The sequence below is a fragment of the Pleurodeles waltl genome, unplaced genomic scaffold (assembly GCF_031143425.1).
Source record: "Pleurodeles waltl isolate 20211129_DDA unplaced genomic scaffold, aPleWal1.hap1.20221129 scaffold_39, whole genome shotgun sequence".
Lineage (NCBI taxonomy): Eukaryota > Metazoa > Chordata > Amphibia > Caudata > Salamandridae > Pleurodeles > Pleurodeles waltl.
This window is the reverse complement of record NW_027150097.1, coordinates 1,379,321-1,384,073: the sequence shown is the minus strand read 5'-3', so window position 1 is coordinate 1,384,073 and position 4,753 is coordinate 1,379,321. Positions and strand designations below refer to the sequence as shown.

Genomic DNA, 4,753 nt, shown 5'->3' with positions numbered 1-4,753 from the left:
AGTGATGCGTGTAAAGGGCCTGTATTTACAAGGTGGTGTTAAGGAACAAAAAGTGGCTTATCACCGACGTGTGAGTATGGCGCATGTGATTGTGTCGCTTATACATAAGCCCCTTAGTGCTCCATCAATCTTTATTCCTCTCCCTTTCCACTGCCCTCTAAGCCCCTCTCATGCGCGTGCGTGTCTGATGTATGTTAACCACATGTGCCAGCATCCCTGTCGGAAAATCTGAAGGTTACACCCCAAATCTTACTCACCAAACTACACCCCGGAATTTACTTCTCAAAATGTCACTCTCAGGGCATCCAGGTGTGACTTCAAGACAATCGCCTCATTTACCACAATAATATATCATGTATGTAGAAGTAAAATGTGTGTGTAAATTGTCCAGTTTGTGCCGACTCGAAGGGACAAATGCTGCATGTTGGCACTAGGGACAAGGATTGATGCTGTCTGGACTTATTAAAATAAATCTGAAGTGTTTTGTGTTCAGAAAGATTGTCAGCGGGTTTGTGAGTCCTCCCTGCAGAGGATGTCTCAGTGGTGAATATCTTCACTGCTGCTGTGGGAGCTGGTGAAGCCGTCTGGGGCCTTCTTCTAATGCACAGATCATCTCTTCTGTGTCTCTGTGGTTATAAAATAGGAGAAGGGAACGTGGGCGCTTTAATTCACCACCCGGTTAATAACTGTGACAGATTATTACACATTTGTAAAGTGGGCAAAAGTGTCAGGTCCCACTGAGATTTGAACTCGGATGCTGGATTCAGAGTCCAGAGTGATAACCATTACACCATGGAACCGAATGTCTAAGTTACTCACATGCTGGGAGTGACAAGACTTGGTGGGGCTGGGTGGGGTGAGCTGTAGTGACCTATTCATGTTTTCTTTCACTACAAGTCCTTCTACTTTTACATTTCATACAAAGCTCCAGGTATATGTAAAAAGGGACATTTAACAAGGAAATACACAAACACCCAGAGCTGCAACCTGGATTGTTTTAAAAGGGCGCATAGAAGTCACGTGCGCTTTTAAACGTCCTGTGACTCAGATCCTTTCATTTGCCCCGCACTTCTAGCGCTTAGAAACCTTATGAAGCGTCTTGTGAAAGGAATGAAACGGACCCTTTCCTTCACAAGCTTCAGTAAAACCCCCGCTCTCTCCCCATGTGGAGCGAGCAGAACATGTAATGTGCACATTTTACAGGAGAATAAAGCGCGGGTTTGAACAGAATCGTCCGGTTCCTCTTGTGAAGTTACTTGGAAGCCCCGCAGCGAGGGGCAGGTGAGACCTGGAGGGGTCGGTGAACTCCTCTCGGTGAAGAGACGGAAGAAGCAGGAGAAATATGTGACCTCTGCACGAGCTGCGGCGGAATTAAGGAGGAAGAAAATGTCCGGCCACAATAAAAATGTGTCCTTCCCATACCGGGAGTCGAACCCGGGCCGCCTGGGTGAAAACCAGGAATCCTAACCGCTAGACCATATGGGAGCTGTGTGTGACCTGCCTGGGTCTCTTTATAAATAGAGGCCTCTGCCCCGCAGCGCCTCCTGCAGCCTTCAGTGAGCTGCCAGTGTCTGCACTGAATGCTGCACTTATTACTGCACTCAATGCTGCACCTGTTACCGCATTCATTGCTGCACTCATTACTCCACTCATCACTGCACTCATTACTGCACTCATTAATGCACTCATTACTACACTCAACACTGCACTAATTAATGCACTCAATGCTGCACTTATTACTGCACTCATCACTGCACTCATTACTGCCCTCATTCCTGCACTTATTACTGCCCTCAATACTACACTAATTCCTGCAGTTATTACTGAATTAATTACTGCACTCATTACCAAACTCATTACTACACTTATCACCACACTAACTACTGCACTCATTACCGCAATCATTCTTGGACTCATTACTGCTCTTATTAATGCCTCACCACTACACTCATTACTGCACTCATTACTGCGCTTATTACTGCACGCATTACACTCATGACTGCAGTTATTACTGCACTTATTGCTGCACTAGTTACTTCACTCCTTTCTGCACCCATCACTGCACTCATTACTGTACTCATCACTTCAGTGATCACTGCACTCATTACTGCACTCGTTACTGCGCACATTACTGCACCCGTTACTGTAAACATCACTGCAGTGTACAGTGAATTTTCAGGCAGCTGTCAAACGAGCCGATCCCATTCCAGCGCTGCGAAGAATGAGCTTCACGTAGAATTACACACACCGCCCCCTATGTAGCGCTGCCCAGCGACCCTCACTGCGGCGCTGTACATTGACCTTCATCACAGCACTGCACTGTGACCCCTTCTCTAGCACTGTACAGTGCCCATGACAGGAGCACTGTCAGTGGTGACCGACTCGACCTCTCTTGCACCGGCGACCATCGCCAAAATTAGATTCATGGAGGTTTTGATTTTCACTTTTTGCCCTGTAGATAATAGAGTATGAGAGGTTTGCAAACTACCCGGATGTGCAATGAAATAGCAAAATACCGGCCAGAAGCCGACATTGACCCCTGACCTGATGGAACTGGCAGGACTGACAGGTAGCTCGGAGGGGCCGGGCCAGTGCTGCGGAAGCATTTGCCCCTAAATCCTAACACTCTCTATCAGGAGGAGGAATCGCCATCGTCTTCAAAGACTCCATCAGCGTCACCACCTCCACCGAAGACACCCCCCTCGCCGCTGAACACCTGCATTTCCAGATTCGCACCGACCCCAGGACCACCCTCAGAGGATCCCTCGTCTACCGTCCCCCCAGACCGCGCGCCCCTTTCAGCGACTCCATCGCCGACGTCGTCTCCCCGCACGCCCTCGCCTCGCCGGACTACATCCTCCTAGGCGACCTCAACTTCCATCTGGAACAGAACAACGACCCCAACACCACCGCTCTGCTCGACAACCTCGACAACCTCGGCCTCAAGCAACTGGTGAACACCGCCACCCACATCGCCGGACACAAGCTTGACCCCATTTTTTCCGCCAGAAAACACGTCTCCTTCAGCCACGCCTCCGCTCTACACTGGACCGACCACAGCTGTGTCCATTTCACATTCCGACGCAAGACCGCCACCTGCGCACTCAACCCATCCCCCGTCGACAGTGGAACAAAATCCCAGAAGAACAGCTCTTCTCCACGCTCACCATCAACCAACCCACCCTCACCACCGACGACCCCAACGACGCAGCCCTCAGCCTCACGAACTGGATCACCAACTGCGCAGACAACCTTGCACCCCTCAGACGCAAGCATCGACAGGCCAACACCAAAAAACCTCTCTGGTTCTCTGACACCCTTAAGGAATAGAAGAAAACCTGTCGCACCCTCGAGAGAATCTGGCGCAAGGACCACACCGCTGACAACATGACCGCCCTCAAGAACGCGACCCGCGAACACCACCACCTGATCTGCGCAGCCAAAAGGAATTTCTTCACCGACAGACTGTGTGGCGTTGGCAGGTCACGGTGCAGGCCAGTGGCTCCGCTGGCAGTGGCGCAGTGGTTTTTCCTCTTGAACAGCACAAAAGACACAGTTCCCAGTGCTGTAGGTTGAGGAAACTGAAGTCTTTGGTGTCCCAGAGACTTCCAACAGGAGGCAAGCTCTACTCCAAGCCATTGGAGAACTTTCTCAAGCAAGAAACAAGGCAAAGTGCACCCTTTGCAGTCTTTTCAGGCAGGAACAGCAACTGCAGGCCAGTCCAGCAAATCAAGACAGCAAAGGGACATTACTTCTCCTTTAGCTCTTCAGTTCTGCTCCTGGCAGAGGTTCCTCTTGATTCCAGAAAAATTCAAAAATTCTGGGGTTTTGGGTCTTCTTCTTATATCCTGTTCTGCCTTTGAAGTTGGCAAACTTCAAAGCAAACTCTCAAGTGTTTCTAAGATCCTTCCTTGTCCAGGCCAAGCCCCAGACACGCACCAGGGGGTTGGAGTCTGAATTGTGTGAGGGCAGGCACAGTCCTTTCGGGTGAGAGTGACCACTCCTCCCCTCCCCTCCCCTCCAGCACAGATGGCTAATCAGGATACGCAGGCTACACCCCAGTTCCCTTTGTGTCACTATCTAGAGGAGAGGTGTGAACAGCCCAACTGTCAAACTGACCCAGACAGGGACTCCACAAACAGGCAGAGGCACAGAATGGTTTAAGCAAGAAAATGCCTACTTTCTAAAAGTGGCATTTTCAAACAGACAATTTAAAAACCAACTTCACTAAAAGACGTATTTTCAAATTGTGAACTCAGAGACCCTAAACTCCACATTTTGATCTGCTCTCAAAGGGAAACTATGCTTTAAGGATATTTGAAGGCAGCCCCCATGTTAACCTGTGAGAGAGATAGGCCTTGTACAGTGAAAAAACTAATTTGGCAGTATTTCACTGTTAGGACTTATAAAACACACTAGTATATGTCCTACCTTAAATATACACTGCACCCTACCCCTGTGGCTATCTAGGGCCTACCTTAGGGGTGCCTGACATGCAGTAAAAGGGAAGGTTTAGGCCTGCAAGTGGGTACACTTTCCAAGTCGAACTGGCAGTTTAAGACTGCACACACAGACACTGCAGTGGCAGGTCTGAGCCATGTTTACAGGGCTACTAATGTGGCAACCAGTACTGCAGGCCCACCAGTAGCATTTGATTTACAGGCCCTGGGCACCTCTAGTGCACTTTACTAGGGACTTATTAGTAAATCAAATATGGCAATCATGGATAAACTAATCAACAGTACAATTTACA

At 49.2% G+C, this 4,753-nt stretch overlaps 2 non-coding genes across 2 annotated transcripts; both read right to left on the bottom strand.

Moving 5' to 3' along the window:
- Positions 1-729: 729 nt before the first annotated feature.
- On the bottom strand, positions 730-800 carry TRNAQ-CUG (transfer RNA glutamine (anticodon CUG)). Its single transcript has one exon. It is a non-coding gene; the product is annotated as a tRNA-Gln (tRNA).
- Positions 801-1,413: 613 nt separating this feature from the next.
- TRNAE-UUC (transfer RNA glutamic acid (anticodon UUC)) lies at positions 1,414-1,485 on the bottom strand. Its single transcript has one exon. It is a non-coding gene; the product is annotated as a tRNA-Glu (tRNA).
- Positions 1,486-4,753: the final 3,268 nt, after the last annotated feature.